The 18,311-nt window shown below is 42.5% G+C and overlaps 1 protein-coding gene across 1 annotated transcript in view; it reads left to right on the forward strand.

Moving 5' to 3' along the window:
* Positions 1 to 1,226: 1,226 nt before the first annotated feature.
* LRRC8D (leucine rich repeat containing 8 VRAC subunit D) overlaps positions 1,227 to 18,311 on the forward strand; it is a 125,475-nt gene continuing 108,390 nt past the window's right edge. The window contains exon 1 of the mRNA XM_073643172.1: positions 1,227 to 1,525. The gene's annotated coding sequence lies outside the window, so the exon portion shown is untranslated. The remainder of the gene's footprint in view (positions 1,526 to 18,311) is intronic.

The raw sequence follows: 18,311 nt of genomic DNA on the forward strand, positions 1-18,311 counted from the left end.
ATCAGACATTGAAGCCCTATCCTAAGGATGGAACATCAATGTAAAAGTTGTGGACAACTTCTTTAAATAAACCCCGCAAATGATGAATCGGGGTCACACCATAAAATAACTCTTGTAGGGACTGGAATGATTCGTCAATCAGCCTAAGGGCTTGTGCACACGATCCTAAAAATCGCACGAGGGCTATCAGCCGTTTTGACGGAGAGCACTCGTCCCCTTGCTATTCAATGAGGCAGTGCACATTAGTGATGTGTTGGTCGTGAACGATCCGACACAAAGAGCCGGCTCATTGCTGTGAATGATAGGAGCCGGCACCCCAGTGAGAGCCACTAACTTCTCTGGATGGCTCTCACTGGGTGTAAAATTGCAGTATTCGGTGGTCATAACTCTGCCCATCCGAACCAAACCCCGCCCACTCTTCAATTTAATTGGTGGATTGCAAGCGGGCGGAGTTTCAGCCATGGGTGAGGGGAGTATCGGCAGCATCTTTGTCATCTTAAATATGTATTTATCTGTGGTGAGCACATATTTAATAGGGATCCATTTAGGATCCAAAAGTGCCGCCTCTTTTTGTTGAGTGGAGCCTGATCACCAAAAAGAGACAGACTGCCCATCACTAGTGCACATGTCCGATTTTTTCCTCAGACCGAGTGGTCAAAGGAAAAAAACTGCAGAATGCACGATTTGTCTCCAATAATGGGATGGCATTTGCCCATTCAAATCTATGGGTCCGTTGAAAAGAATCGGACCTCACCCGGATGACGGACAGACTGAATGGAGAAACTTTCTTTTTTTATTATACACATCTGAGAAAATCATCAAAGTGATTTTCTTGGATGAGAGAAAAACGGTTGTGTGGCCCCGGCCTAAAACAACTGGAAACCTCAAACTCCACCCCACAATGGCGAACAGAAGACAAAATAGACTTATTAGAAGAAGAATAAGGCGCAAATAGCACTAAAAATTAGACAAAAAAGGCGTAAATGCCATAATTAACCGGGCTGTATATGTTCTGCATTGGATTATGGAGTACATTGTGACCCTCCGCTATGGCCCTGCTTGACCCTCATGTCGCTCAGTGCTGGAACATCACCTCGCACCCTCTGGCAGCTTTCCAGCCACTATAGTGACACAGTATATAAGTCCCTGGGTGTTTTTTTGTATTTTTCCGTTCTTTTTGTCCCGATATGACAGCAGCGAGCTCCTGTCAGGGGTGGCGTGCAATGTGCAGGCTGCTATCTGCCGTCCACCTGCCGGGGCCGGGGGATGACACGAGGAGAATGGCCCCCAAGATGCTGATGACAAATGGCGAGGAGGCTGTTATGCAATGTCTCCCCGCCTCCTCTCCCGTCCTCCCGTGCAGCCTGGCCGGGCTCCGCGCACTCACAACCTCCAGGAAGCAGCTGAGCGCACGGCCGGCCGTGTCTATGTGTCAGCGGTTGTTGTCTGCGCCTCATGCCGCCCTGTGCCCGGAGCGTGTGTCTGTGACGGCGGCGGCGGAGGAAGGGGAGCGCCCGCAGCTCAGGTAAGAGACGCGCTGCACACAGTCACCTTAACCCCCTCCTGGCCTCGGGGGCCGCATTGTCACCTGTGCTGCCGGCAGAGGGGGACTGGGCACTGTACACATTGCTGGGTGGCAGCTACAGCCTTATGGCTCCCTATAATATCACTGTGATCCTACATAGCACATTTATGATTGGACTTCAACCCAGCAGGCGTGCAGCAGAGGCAATGGTGGCGTGTGCTGGTGCAGACTGGTTTTCTATCAGTGCCATTCTTATAGACAGGACTAGTGTTATGTATGGATTTATGCAGAGCTGTATAGCACAAAAAGGCTGGCATGGGGTACCTGCATGTTACTAAGCCATCCTGGACCCCATCGCTGTTCCTAAAAAGTCAGAATCCTCAGTCCATGCTGATGTTGTCTGTCCCCATAGCCCCAATCCACGTCATATCTATAGATAAACCATCACTTGTTCCCAAATTTCTCATATTTCCCCCTGAAATCTCACACGGGGCACTTTCTAATGACTTGAGCTGCCAGCCTGCCATGAGATCACAAATTGGGGCTGTATATATATGGATCCTGGCTCCTCGTAAAATGTCTCAGACGTGAAGATAGATGTCTCCCGCTGTGGAACAAGCTCCAGGCCAGACAAAACACCGGATGGTGACATTGATCGATATGTTGCATCAGCTGCGGGAGCTGAATCTTCAGAAGGGTCTGGGGTGTCTTTGGCAATATTTAAAAAGTCTTGTTAAAGTGATAGATATGGCATGTGTCATCTCTGAAGTGTCATCCATCAGTTGTACTACAGCACGTTCTTATGAACCATTATTCCTTCCCTCAGGGGTTAACAGGGAATCCATGACTAGATGTGATTGGCTGTATACTGGTTTAGTCTCCTGGGAGAGACAACATATGGCTCCCTTCCCCCCATAGGTATATAGGAAGCTGCTGCCTGTAATGTGATAATTAATAGCAATCATTAGTTATATATGATGCCAGGCAACTAATTCTCTGTATACGTATGCGGCTATATGCCAGGGTGTGAACAAGAGGTTAATTAAAGCCATACTTAAATACAAGTTCTAGCAAATTTTACATCTTCATCCATTGGAGCCGGGGTCCCCAACCTCTCTTACCGTCAGAGTCACATACAGCTCTGAGAGACGGTCGTGAGCCACAGTAAATGCCGAGAAATTGTGGAAGTCTCCTATGTGCCTCTTTGAAAGATATAATCCCCCGCCCCATGACCCGAGCTGCCCCTTGTAACGTAATAACACTTCAAATGCCCCTTTATAAAGTAATAATGCCCCCAGTGCTGTCTTATAAAATAGTAATGGCCTAAGCTCCCCTTATAAAGTACTTGTGCCCTTTTATAAAATAATGCCAAGTGTCCCCATATAAAGTAATAATCACCCAAGTGCCCCATTATAAAGTAGTAATTCCATGTTACTAGTGCATTCTTTGAAATAAATAATGCCCTGAATGCCCCCTTCTAAAGTAATAATCCCAAGTACCCCCTTAAAAATTAGTAATGAACTGAGTGATGCGTCTAAGGTATTCATATCCATTTGGTACCCCCTTAACAAGTAATAGTATATTCCAATGCAGTTGAGAGTGGCACTCACTTGAGCAGACAGCTGCGAGCCACACATAAGGGACCTGTGAGTCACATGTGGCTCCGGAGTCACAGGTTGGGGACCCCTGCCTTAGAGTGAGACCTTAGTGGGGACTGGCCACATGCTGAAATTCAGCTCACCCGCAATGGCTACATAATTTTGGTTTGAAATTGTGTGCCCACAGAGCTTTGGCCACCAGCTGCATCTATGGTCTTCACCATAGATATGATGTTGACTATAAAGCTGGCGGTAATACAATATGCCTATATGTCTAAAGCCCCCATAGACCATCGTTCGACCGATCATTTGTCCAGCAGCTATCTCGGCCATCTTTCCCACACACAGGAGCGTTCGCTTTGCCGATCGTACCTGTGTTCTTTATGAGAGAGCTGCTGCCACACAACTTTAGCGGTGGCTTTTTTAGGGAGAACAATAGGAATGGCAATCTGAAATTGGACATTAACTTCCCCATGAATCATCTCTGTGGGGCCTCCATACATAATAGCTTGTCGACCAAACCCATTGATATTGACGGATTCAGACGACGTTAGTCTAAAGTGTATGGGGGCTTAACTCTTCACTGGCAACAATAAGCTGTGTGTGTACTAGGCTGGGGCTACATGGTCACGTGTCATATGCCATGAATATTGCGATGTCGTGACATATCGATACACAACTGTCACATAGAAGCCAACCCTGCAGGATTTCTTTTGTCACAGGTCGCATGCAATCTTGCTACTACAAACTTAAATTTTTTGGTGCATTTACATCAGTAGATATTCAGCGAACAAGCATTTGTAAGAACACTTGTTCTCTATCATCGGCCCATTTAAATTTGGCTTTGATCAACCATTGAAAGAGCAGATGAATGAATCGTTTATGCCAGGAAAAAAATATCGGCAGCACATCGGCTTGTGTAAATGGGCTGTGCTGCAGGTAATATGTTTTGTCCCCGTCATTGTTCGTCGGGTGGTAAACAAGTGCCAAACGACTTGTGCATAGTCGATCTCCACTCACTCATGGTGCATTGATGGGTCGAAATTGGTATGTCTACATGCACCGCAAGTGACGTGCAACTTGCATATCGCCTGTTAGTTGTTTTTTGACTGCCAAATCTTGTCTGAGAATTGCTGCTGCACTTTGTAGCCGTTATGTCTGTGCACATGGCCTTTTCTTATAACCACATGTACATAGTCGTGTAAATGTGGGAGGGCTGCTACGGGGCTACAGGTCCTTGACATTTATTGCAGGAGCAGAAATTTCCCTTTTAAAAATGACCTTCATTGAGAGGCTTTTGGAGGATACTTGCTATCCAGACTGTCATGCTGGTCTAATTTTCTACGCTGTGACATATATTTAGTGTATTTCTTTTAGTTGCAGAATTTGTAGTGTTTTATCTGGCATGGAAAGAGTTGGTCTCGTTTCCTCTTGCTTTAGCAGCTCTGACATGTTTGAGGTTAAACGTTGTGGAAGTGCAGAGAGATCTGTTAAAATCATTCAGTGCATAATTGCATGTTCTTGAAAAATGAAAGACTGCTAGCAGCCCTTGTTATTCTTTACCTCCATCTATAAGGCGAGGGCTACGTGAAGATTGTAGTATCGCATTCCAACATCACATCACTAATTGCAAATTTGGTGCCATTGCAGACTGCAACCAACTGCGACTGCAGCGTGACTATCACAAAATCCAACATATTTGGATTTGTGGTCTCAAGCAGCACCCAAGTTCAGGTTGTGTGCGATTGTAACTCAAATAGTCAGATTTGGATGTTTTTTAAAGCTTTAAAGAGGTTATCCACTCAGAGAATATTGATGCCCTATCCTTTACTTGCATAAAATACACCTCCAAATGCGCTGCATGTGAATCTGGTCTTTGTGCTGCTGGAACCAATAACAGCCGATCGGTAGGTGTGCAGAGTGTCGGACCTCTACTGATCTGGTATTGTTGACCTATTCTCTGACCGGACATCCACTTAAAGGTTCACATGCTGCGTATCTGGATGCGGACTTTCTGCACGTAAAACCATTGTAAACTTTGCTACCACACTGGAACCTATCATTCTCTTCCAGGGTCTCACTAACAGTAGTAGAGAAAGCGAGATTGAGAAAGTTTCCATTAAACTTATGTATAGATCAGACCTGAAGAAATCTTAGATGACGAGTAGGCACTTTTGTCTAACATGTTGTGTTAAAGAGGTTGCCCATTACTTTTACATCAATATCTGGTCGGCTGGGGTCCGGCCCCCGGCATCCCCTGGTCCTTGTGCTGCTGGAACCAATAACAGCTGACCGTTGGGAGTGCACGGTGTCCTGGCAAAGTGGATGAATTATAACTTAATCGCATCCACTTGCTGCATTTTTTTGTGTGCAGAATCTGCACTGAAATTGACTTGATTTTAGAGTTGGTAAGAATTGATTCGCCGGAACAGGTCCATCGGACATGACCAGTAATCTGTAACCAAAGAACTGAAGCCATGAGAACCACGTCTTACCTGATGGCATCCATGGCTCTTTTTTGGATTAGCTAGCCTGGCGCGATCTCATCACTGCGGTGGGATGCTCAGGCCGGCTAATTAATGGATGAGCTGCAGATGTCAGGTAAGGGATGGCTCTCGTGGCTCCTGTCAATCGGTCAATCAGTTTGCACCAACTACTTGTGCTGCGTGTTTTAAATCCACAGTATTATGTCAAATTCTGTCGCAGAAACGCACCTTTCTGGTGCAGAATTGACACCTTTATTTCAATGGGGACCCGAAATCCGCATCTTAAATCACTGGCCTGACATTATTTTGCTTAATTTCCACAACAGTAAAAGGTGCACAAAAACACACAAATAAGTGCAGAAAATATGTGTATATTGCACATGCAGTAATACTGCTCATTTCAGTTTAGAAATCTGCACCTAAAATCCTTACCAAATACATGTGAACATGGCCTAAAGGCAAAATTTTACATTTTGCATTTTACAGAAATTTCGGCAACCGTCAAATTCATCTTCTAACTTGTAGAAATATATGTGCTTGCCACTGAAACAACCCCATTTAAAGTAATGGAGTTGAATTGCTTTTGTAAAATATTCTGCAACAAATCTGACACGTGAGGCTTTTTGTACAAGGTGATTTAAGTAGCTTCTTCAGATAACGACCATCGACATCTCTGAAGTCAGTTTTTGTAATATTACTTTGATTTTAAGGTCAAGGTATGTTAATTCAGTTAATTTTATATCAATTTATATATATATATTTTTTAATATTAATCCATATAATGCACAGACACCAGCAGTCCTCTAAAACAAGATCTCTGTGAATAAGGGACCCCTTCTATTACTTTAATAAGATTTTGGTTTTTTGGGTCCTGGACAAATTTTTGCAGTCATACAGATTGCCAAATTGTGACAGGGTTCAATGCGCACACTGTCACAATTCCTATATATACCCAGCGCAAGTGGGTGGTCACGTGACCGCAGGTATGCGATTTCCCCTTTTCGGTCACATGCCGACTAGATTTTCATCCGCTTCTCTCACTGCTCTATTGAAAGAAGCAGATGAGAATCAAGTCGGCACGTGACCTCAAGTATGCAAATAGCAAACGAGCAGTCATGTAGCCATCCACTCTCACTGGAAATAGAGGGGAATCCTGACAGTGTGCGCATTGAATACTGTAACCATACCGTAATCTGCAGTCATAGTGTGACTGCGAAGATTTGCCCAGAGTCCGGAAAACTCCATTATTAGGACATATACAAAGAAGACATTGAAGTGAAAGCCGATACCTTTGCTTATTGGATAATACACGTAGTCATTTTATGCCATGATTAGAATCATAATAATCATTATTTTGCATTGCCACCACATGGGAAATGCTTGTGGATTGCTGGTAAATGCAATAGTTATAATATTTGGTTTCTCACCTTGTGGAATAGTTGTATAGTTGCTTTTAGTTACATGAGTTTGGTTTACTTGTTACACTTTATCACCTCCTGTTTGTAGTCAATATTTTAAAATCAGATTCCATAAATCTAAGAACTTTTTGTTAAGGAAACTCAGTAAAACTATCTGATTAAAGGAACCAAGAGCATTTTATACAACGATTATAGCCCGAAAGATTGTAAGGTTTTCACTTCCATCTGGAAGCTGTTGCTGTGTAACCTTTCCAGCCAATGTTTGCCCGTACTAACCGCGTTAACTTGCAGCTGGATTTTTCTAGAATAGTCAAAGTGCTCTGCTGTCTCCTTTTTGTATATTATTAATAAGACCGATAAAGACTATTTCCTATGTTGTTGTTTTTTTACATAAAAGTGGTTTTTAACATTGTTTAAACTGTTGGATTAAATAATTCTCTCCCTGTACATTTTTTGATGAATTGAATGTCAAATTACAGCTCATGCTTCACCCATTCTGAAATTGGTACACAGTGGCACATAGCGAAAAACAGCCAAAAAGCAAAATAACTGGTGTGAATGAAAGGACAATGTAGCATTGTTCTATTCATGTGTACAACCATTGTAAACTTTGCTATCACACTGGAAACTATCATTCTCTTCCTGGGTCTCACTAACAGTAGTAGAGATAGAGAGATTGAGAAAGTTTCCATTAAAATTATGTATACTGTAGATCAGACCTGGAGAAATCTTAGATGACAAGTAGGCACTAGTGATGAGCGAGTATGGTCTGTTAACCCTTTCGGCGAGCATGCTCGGGTGCTCACCGAGTATCTTCAGCGTGCTCGGTTTTATATTTTCGTCACTCAGTGCTCATGATTTGCGACTGACAGTTTTAATGCCTAAGAAACAGGCATTCCTCACATGTATTAAAGATGTCAAACAGTCGCAAATGATGCACACAGCGCTACTAAAACATGGCACCCGAGCACGCTGAAAATACTCGGGAAACACCCGAGCGTGCTCGTAAATCTCGAGTAACGAGCATGCTCGCTCATCACTAATAGGCACTTTTGTCTAACATGTTGGGTTAAAGAGGTTGTCCATTACTTTCACATTGATGAGCTATTCTTAGGTTAAACACCCGGCACAGCTGATCAGCTGTTATCAATGTCAGCAGCCGCCAGCCAGAAGTACTCACTTGCCGAGCTGCTCCGTCTTCTGGTAGTGGCCAAGGCTTGGTACTGCACATCCGCGTCCTACTCAAATCAATAGGAGGCGGATGTGTAGTACCCCAAGGCAGCCACTATCTGTAGACGGAGCAGCTCAGCAAGTGAGTACTTCCGGCCTGCGGCGGCTGACACCGATAGCAGCTGATTGGCGGGAGTGCCGGGTCTCGGACCCCAACCGGTCAGTCATTGATGACCTATCCTAAAGATAAGTCATCAGTATAAAAGTAATGGACAGCCTCTTTAACTTGTATTGAATACCATGGAAAGTTTTTGTTGATGGTGTTACTACACTTAGGATCTTCTAGTACACTGCTCTGAACCATAGGACACCCATCCATCTATCTTGACAGCGGGGTTCCTTCTTGTGCCGCTATGGATGAGTAGCTGGCCGCGCATGCGCTGCTCCCTCCATTCACTTTTATGGTAGCTCATAAAAATGTTCAGCAAGGTGAAAGTAGAGCTGTACAAATATCTCAATATCAAGGCGCATGGTCATGGGTTTTAATCTTTCACCATTGTAAATGTGAATCAGTATTTGCGGTGGTAGATTGCGATACAATTCTAGTCAATTAATTTTCATTTTTTGATGAAGTAGCTCATTTATTATATTAAATGATTAAACATAGATCTCAAATGTGTGAAGTCGTGTGGTAGGAATTATATTGTCATATGGCCAATGAATAAAACTTGATAAGTCAAATCCCGGCCTCATAAAATATACTTTACTAATCTTTATTTAATTGTCTCTTCAATGGGTTTTCTAAGGTCAGTTTGACAGCCATAAATTTCCTGCATATATCTATGTTCATTTCAATATTTAGAGAAAGGATATTTAAGGACATTAAAGGGAACCTGCTACCATGAACATGCAGTCCAGTCTCCAGGCATCACGATATAGAGCAGGAGGAGCTGAGTGGAATCATATATAGTTTTGTGGGAAAAGATTCAGTATAACCTGGGTTTTATTCATTTAATCCTTTGCTGTTTCTGTGATTTTCAGTCCAGTGGGCGGGGCTATCAGTGACTGACAGCTCACTCTGCATGCACACTTATACAAAGAAAGCTGTCAGTCACTGATGCCCCGCCCACTAAAGAAAAGATCCCAGAAAGAGCAAAGGATTAAATGATTAAAATACAGATTAAACAGAATATTTTCCCTCTAAACTATATATCAATCTGCTCCGCTCCCCCTGCTCTATAAAATAGTGGCTGCAAATTAGACTGCACTTTCATGATGATAGGTTTCCTTTAAAATATCATCACACCTAAATGAGAGCTGTCACTTCTCCTGACATGGCTGTCTGTAATAACATTTATCGGTACACAGGTATCATAAGGCCTCAGTCACACGTCCATTTTTCTCGTATGAGTGCTACCTGTGTTTTTCATGCATAGCACTCCTATCTATGATAGTCCATGGAATTGTTCACATATTTGCGATTCTTTGCGGACCGGGCAGAATCGTAGAGACTTGTCAGATATCCAAGTTTCGGATCAAAATCGTCAATGCAAATCTATTGGTCTGTGAAAAAATCAGGTAGCACTTGGATGCCATTCCAGTGTGATCTGATTTTCACGGACTGCTAGATAGAAGAAGGTGGAGACCTTTTTTTTCATAAATGTCTAAAATTTATGAAAATCAAACAGTAATCTCTGATGGAAATCACTGATGAAACTGGGCCTGTTTTTCTTGTAAGTGAAAAAAGCTTTCCTGGATGTGAGGCCTAAGGAAGAGGTCACTTCTGAGTCCAGTTTGTTGGATAACCAGTTGAACCAGAATCTGATAATTAAGTCAAGTCTATGTCTGACTCTTCTGTTCTCCACTCACAAACCCTACTGTACACTATATAGATTATTCCAAATGAAATTACCCTAAATCACCATTTCTATGTCAATGTAATTCACTTAATAGGTCCAGGGCCTTTACACACAAGGTCCATATTGTTAACCTTTGGTATTTTAGATGGAGGACTCCTTGAGGAAAAGCGTAGGGAAAGAAGGAAAGTCGTAATCTTGACTTTAACATTGGACATTGTATGAATTGATTATTTAGCAACATATACAATCCAAAAATGACCTCTCAAAGGTGATCCCAATCCAAGCAGTGGGACTAATGTCCTTGTTTTTTTATATAATACAACATTTTGGACATTTTTAGAATGATACTGCTACTGGGATTGCAATAAAATACAATGGAGAAGTTATGATACTGAGGTACCAAGTCGCTGTGTGTCATTGTCTCCACAAGTGCCCCATACTCAGCTTTCATCAGAAACGGCCCATGCTCTGTTGATGGATCTGGCATAGATTTAAAATGCCAGATCACATTTTTATGAATGAGTTCTACAACATAAGCAACATTCACTTTTCACTAAACTTTTTACAAAATTATGACCCAAATGAGTAATAATTGTCATGCAGATGACTTCTTTTCAATGTAAAATGCACCAAAATAAAGTGTAAAGTCTGGGTCAACATCGTCTGACCTAAAAATTGACGCTTTGGGTAACAAGTGCTGCATGGTCCACATTAATCAAAAGATGAATCAGGATCCATATCTTTTAGTGTTTTTGCAGGCATTAAAATGATGCAGTTGGATAAATCTGCACCAGTGGGTCAAATTTATCTGTTTTGCAAGTAAAAAACATGGCATATGAAGATCCTAAAGCCGGTGCAGGCTAACTACTTGCTAACACGGTACAAAGATATATTTTTCATATATTTTTAACCATTTTGGGCATTTTTTTTCATATCACTATCTTTATTTTGAAATCTTAATTTTTACAATTTCCTGTTTAGAGTTTACAGCAGTTTCTGTATCATCAGAGGCAGAATTACAATGACAGGTAACACCTCTCTATACACAGCTGGTAACACAGGATCCACCAATCACAATACGTGAGGTCTCCGCTGTCCTTGCTCACCCTTACTTCACAATGATCTTTGCACACGCTCATTAGATGCTTCAATACAAAAGATAGGGTCGGGCTCTGTGCATTGTGGCTAATGTACATGTGCATTTTATGAGACTAAAAAAGTCTAAAAAAACCTGCAGTGTGAAAATTACGAGATTTCTCATTTTTATTTTTAGTAAAGATTGTTATATGGAAAATAAAACATTACCAACAATGTGTAAAAAAATACATTTAACACAAAACCTGTTTCAAACAATAGATAATTTTCTGTTGACATATTTAAAAAAAAATAAAGTTTAATTCTTTTTTTTTTTTCTTTACACCAACTTTTCTCTTAACAGCATGAATAAATCTGCCACATTATTCCACTTTCTACGTCATATAATATATAACTTAGTGGTTATACTTGTAACTCACAAAAAAACAGCAATTCCCTACAAGAACAGCAGACTGACAAACTGTTTATAATGTCTGTGTTCAGCTGATTTGTAAAAGCACCAAAGCGAAAAATCTGGGATGAAACCTTGAATTATGTTCCACTAAAAGATGTGACCTTTCTGCATGGATAAGAGCTAAATGTTTTATCTACCTTCGCTTTTCCCGTATACCGGCTCACCGATTAAGTTGTATTCAGCACTTTTATAGCTTTTTTTTTTTACAACACAGTGTGGGCTTCTGCAGAGGGCTAATGATTATGTGGACATTCTGTACACGGGTTAAGCCTTTCTTTTTTTTCTCTTGCAATAGTAAGTTAATGTTTAAATGACCTTTTTTGCTTTAACTTCTCATATACAATAGGTTTACTGCTTAATGTGTTTTTTCACCATGCTTTTTTCAGATGCACATACTTAAGGTGAATATGAAATAATGTGCTATACCCAGGACATTGGAGTGGGCTACAGTGTCCTGCCCTCTACATTGGGACAGCTAACCAGTTAGGGTCATTTGTTAGACCCCCACCAATCCCAAAAATAATGACCTATTCTATAGAGAGCTCATAAATTGTTACTAGAGAACCCCTTTAAGGCCCTTTTACCCAGGCTGATAATATTTTAAACCAAAATCTGCCACTTGAAAGAAAATATGTCTGTAAGATCGATTCCCCCTCCAAACTGTAGGTCATTTGAAATGTAAATCCATTGACACCTTTATATCTTCTATGTGTTGCTGCATTACTGAGTTATTAGTGTCTTCACACATATGCAAATGAGGAGTTAAGTGCTCTGGGCCCAGGTAAGCACTTAAGGAGCTTCTGCCCCCCAAGGTTGTTGCACCAGCTTCTTAAACTTGATTGAGAGCTCCCTGTCTGATTTCCTGGCCTGATGTCCCACAGATAGTGCATTATCAATAAATCTAAAGAGGCTGGTACTGGGCTGGGAAACAACTTCGGGAGGCAGAGGCTAGGCAAGTGCTTTGTCATGCTCAAAGCACTTAATGCCTCATTCACGTATGAATGAAAACGCTAATTACAGGGGAAAGCAGCAACAGATAGAAGATATAAAGGTGTCAAAGGAATTACATCACACAGACCTACATTCCCATATATGCAGTTTGTGGGGGAGGGAGAGTTCATTTAACATTTAAAGGTGCTCTTCAATGCTATGTGCAGTAATACCACTGTTCTTAAGCTACCATCACATTAAACACTTGAGTACTGTGAATGAATTTTAGATTTTAGATGGTGAAGCGGTACTCTCTTAAAGGTAACCTGTCACATCAGATAACGCTATTAACCTGCAGATATAGGGTTAATGTGACGCTGAGTCACTTCTCACGGTCAAGCCGTGAGCAGAGGAAGTCAATGAGTCTGAGGTCAAATGCCAGGAGTGTTCATCATAGACAAAGGGAAAAGACAAATGGATTGTCAAAGACAAAGTCTGGGCTCATGAAACCAAGGTTAGCATGCGTCAAGGCAAAAAGGGGTAATACAAACGGGTAGTCAAGAAAGGAAAATCCAAGGTCCGGCAACAAAGATCAGAATACAGAGCACATAGCAAATATACCACTGAGCTTACAGCTACAACGTGCACAGTCTGATAGTAGCCAGCCAGCTAAATAGCCAGGTAATCACCCAGAACACCTGGAGAGCCCTGCAGGCCTTGCCGGATTGAGCAGCTGGGCTGTCAATCACAATACTGAAAGCCCAGCACGTCCCTGCCTCAGATTGGGTGATTGAGCTGTCAGTCACTCACAATACTGACAGCTCAGCACATCCCTAAACCTATAGGGTGGCTGACTTGTCACAGCGTGATGGAATCGTGACAGTTAATCTGTAGGTTAATAGTGCTAGGAAGGGGCCCGGCCGCTGTACTGGAAGTGCACCGCCTAGGAGAAAATTAACTTTATTTCTTCCAAGAACTGCCGTCTTTCAGTCATACAGGCGTGGCAGCACAGCTACTGTCTCTGAACATCGCACGCGCTATGCTACCTGCCTGTTCTGCCCACGCTCATCTCTGACAACTCAGAGTGGTCACCGTCTGCTTCTGCCGGTGGTTCTGCGGCTTCTGATGACGTCACGTCGACAGAATAGACCAGAAGAGCTACTCTGTTGATGTGAGGGCAAATGAAGCAACAGAATCGCTGTCAGGAGTGATCCGCCGGAAGAGATCGGCACTGGACAAGACAGGCAGGTGGTTAGCAACTACCTGCCTGTAAGATCTTAGCCCCATAGCAAAAAATAAGCAGAGTCCCGGGTAAACCCTTTAAGAAGGGAATAGCTGCTGCAGTTCCTCATTGATTCCCTCTCCTATTTCTGTATGCCTGGCCTTTATTAGCAGACTGATGCTGGAAGCTGTTGTGTGACTGGTACTTTGACCAGAACGGCTTTACCTGTTAACGTCATTGTGAGTTACTAATGCCAGTGCTGCCAGCCGGTGACATTGTCAGTGGATGAACTGTATGATCTTTTGTTACCTGCCTTTAATGCCAAGTGTTAATGATATTTACCAGTCGCCCTGCACTACATTTACTTACCAGTTTTGTTTTATTATTTTTGGAAATTTAAAAATAAGAGTGAGGTGAGAATATCAAAATGAAAAGGGATTTAGAAAAGGATCCGTTTTGTTTCAGTGTGCAGGTCTTGACGTTGGACAGAAGTGGCAATGAATTGGGCAGATCTGTAAAAAGAAAAGGAGACAATTGCAGCGTCATATAACCCCTTTAAAATATAACTTTTGATAAATGAAAATAATGTCCTGTCTTCTGCAGATATGGTAAATCAGATTTCATACAATCTTTTATGCTCGGGATAAGAGTTATACACCAAAAGGTTAAGCGATACGACCACAGTTTGCTGTACAGTAGCATATATGCGAGTATTCATTGAATGTATCATTCACCTTAAAATTGTCCTTCTGTTTGGAGTTATATTGGTGTTATATAGTTGTTCTACACAGAGTTCAAGAGCAGGACAGTGTCTTCAGCTCCATGCACACACGCGCTGTGTAACAGCTGCCATGGTGCACCGGGACTATAGACGGTTACGTCTTATCTGGAACCTCCGGCTTGTAGGCTATTCCAGCACCTCTGTGCAGTTTCTTATTCTTGCCATTCCTTACCATTGCCTGTTTTTTTGTTTTTTTTTACTTGTTTTGTTTAGAGATTTTTTTGCTTTTTGACTTTTTTACTGATAGGTCTGATGGACTCAGAGAGGCAACTCTGGCTCTCAGAACTGATATGTTTAAACAGTCCTGACTTTCTGTGTTCACTGAGTGTATAATATACAGTTGGGTCCTGAAGAATTGGGATAGAGAAATCATTTTAGACTTTAGCATCTGTACACTATACAATGCATTTGAAACTTTGCCATGAAGATGTGATTGAAGTGCCGACCTTCAGCTTTAATTCAAGTGATTTCACAAATGTATTGCGTTAACTATGTGTAATGGAGCCTACCCACTGTCCCCTTTCAGCCAACAGCTACTGATGGTGTATAAGCACAGTAAAGGCTCCCTAAACATTAAAGTTGCCCGAACCTGTGGATATCGGCTGGATCAGCCAACAGTCTAATTGTAACACTCGAGTAGTCGTGATATGACCGCAATGAAGGCCAGCAATAGCAGTATGCCAGACACACTTCGCGCTAGCCGTCACACTTATACACACCCTTGAGGGCCGGGAATACTCTTCACCTGCTCCCACTAAAGGGAGGGGTACTTTTACAGAGCTCTTCCCAGATGCCAATAGCAGGGTGGCTGGTGACTGGACACAGTGGCCACAGTTGGGTCAAATCCAACAATAAAGTATACCGGTAAGGCAGAGTCGAACTTAGCAAACCAAACTTGGAAGGTCAGGGAGCATAAACAGGGATGTAGGAACCATAGAGCACAATACACCAGAGCCAGAGACAAACCAAAGAAACACCAAGAATTACTAACCGTACCAATGAAGTGCAACTGAATAATCAGCTGTGAGCAAGAGGATATTGGGGGTTTAAATATCCCTCTCATGGATCACCTGATACCACTGAGGTAACGCTCAGTCTCCACCCTCTGCCCAGAGAGTCAGAGAAAGGGACAAGGAGGGCAAAGAGAAAGGAACTTCCCACCACATACCTGAACCAGGAGACATAGCGTCCCATGTCTCCTGGCAGCAGATGACCCGGGACCCCTGAATAGTGTCAGCGCTGGGAATGACGGCTTCCCGCCTCCCAACCACACTATGTCTTGAGGTCGGTACCCTGAAACGGAGTACACGGGCAAGACGGGGCCCCGCGCCGGCCCCTGAAGGCGACACCCTACTTCTGCCCGGCTTCCTGACAGTAATGTGTATGGGGGCCTCTCGACTCTTCTTCAACATGATGACAGGGAGGGTAGAAGGTTCTGGCCTGTTGGATGTCCGATGGTCACTCCTTTTGTTCTCTGGGAGATAAACCGCTGCCAGAGATGTCTTGCAGTGGCTCTGTAATACAGAACACAAGCTGATCCAAGTGCTCCTGTGTATGGAGGAGTCTAGGGAGATAGTTGTCTGCCGAAGAATCATTCAGCCAACAGCTGTATGGTGGTCTTAGGAGTAGTGAATGCCTCTAGATGGTAGAGACCCCGGGTAATTTGACCCATTTTCCCATCAGACTCTGCAGTTCCATGGCAATGAAATTACCCAACTGCATCTGATGAAGGTAGTGTGTGTCAAGAGACCGATGGCCCCTATACACTGATTGAACGATTGCTATGCCAACACAGCCATTCACATTTCATTTTTGCCCATATTACCAGTAACAGTCATTCAACCTGGTCATACACATCCAGTGATACAAGGTGAAGAATAAACGATCTTTCCTGGAATATTCTTGCATTGAAAGATGGTTCATGGATAAATGAAGTTTCTTTGAATGAAAGAACTTTCAACTAACTTTCGTGGATGAAAAAAATCAAAAACATCCGATTTCATTTCAAATGACGACATTCTGTTATCTGTCGGCTAAAACAATTGTTCGTTCTTACTTTTTGTCTTTTTGATCATTATGGTTATAATTATTAATTTTCATAAATTTTAGGATGGGGCTACACGGCAACTTTGGGTGTGACACTGGTCACTCGGCCAAAGTTTGCTCTGTGTCGCTGCTACATCGTAGCACAGTACAAGTGAGCAAGGTCACATTGCGACCCTAAGGATAATGCGGCTGCGATAAACAAGTTGCAAAACACTTGATGTGATTCGACTTATTGCCTGCCATGGTTGCATTTCATTTCATCTGTCCAAAGTCCGGAGAAAGTGCAGTACATTTAATATCACATTTATATTATATGCAAAGTCCTCAGAATTAAACTGAAAGAATTTGTGATAATAATTCCACCCCATGACACAGAAACACAAGGACTATGTGTTCTGTCGTACAGGCTCTGTACAGGTGGCCTAATGGGGCTACTTTTCACAAAATATTCTATTACGCAATTGTGGGCCATCATTTAGGTGACTTATGACCATTTCACTATAGGGCTATAGTATTTCATAAGGCTTTGAAACAATATGAAAAATGTATCCTTCTGCGTAAGGGTTTTTCACATTGCAACAAGCAATGTGTACTATAATTTTATTTTCCAAGTGATCATCTACTATTTAAAATCCATGTTTCAAGTTCAATAAAATTTGTTGGCAGTCAATATTGGGAATAAATGGTTGTGACGAACAATATGCCAACTGTGTGTGGCTATAGTGGGAATGGTTCATTTTGGTTGATCATCTAATATCTGTGGGCAGTTTATGATTTTGATTGATCCATGTTTCACAGTTTGGGTATCTACACGCCAATGTCAAGTGATTAGTCATCTGTAAATATCATGCAGCATTATTATGGCAAGAGACATGTACTGTCACGGGTGTGTCAAAGGTGACAGACAGTCGCCCTGCAGTTGGTTGCAGGAGATCTCTACGTTTGGCATTGCAGACATCTTCTAAGAGGCTGGCTGTCTCTAGGACCTAGCGGCTACCTCCCTATGGCTAATTAGCTCCCTGGCCTGGATGTATAAATACCTTGTGTATGAGAGGGAGGTGCCGGCGATATTCATTACTCCTTGTGAGGCTTTAGCAAGAGCAGTACTTTGTCCTCTCTGGAGCTTGAGGCCGTGTGCACATTTGTTTGGAGTCGTCTAAAGCTAAGCAATTTCCCCCTGTTTGTCTACTCTTGTTGTCTATAGAGTTTAGTGGAGATCGACTAGTGCTCATCTTCTTCCTTTCCTAGCCTTAGTCATACGCCAGGGAAAGTCAGGGCGAAGCACGCGTTCAGCGACTGGTGAAGAGCCAACATAGGGACGGTAGTTGAGACAGGGTGAAACTAGACCAGACTAGGAGGTCTCCACTCCCCCCTTTCCCTAGTGTCTGGGCTCCCTTTCCCTCTTCCCTCTGTGTTGCACTAGTCTTTCCCACACCTTGCGTGACATGTACTATCAGGCCGTGACCACTATGGGCCTTCATTATAGAGACCGGCTGTCAAACAGACAGACAAGAGATCAGGGTTGCTAACCATCCAGAAATTCCAGGACAGTCCATAAAAATATGGCACTTCTTTTTTGGAGGTGAACAAACTTATACAGATAATGTTGACTGTAATAATCATCATTTAATAGTTTACAATAAATGCAGCTGATGTTTTCATATGACAATTATGGGCTGTAGACACGTATCACATAATCATAATGATTTATTATGGTTTTCCAATGT

The sequence above is a fragment of the Phyllobates terribilis genome, unplaced genomic scaffold, assembly GCF_046119375.1.
Source record: "Phyllobates terribilis strain yellow unplaced genomic scaffold, ASM4611937v1 Scaffold_8__6_contigs__length_399053987, whole genome shotgun sequence".
NCBI classification, from domain to species: domain Eukaryota; kingdom Metazoa; phylum Chordata; class Amphibia; order Anura; family Dendrobatidae; genus Phyllobates; species Phyllobates terribilis.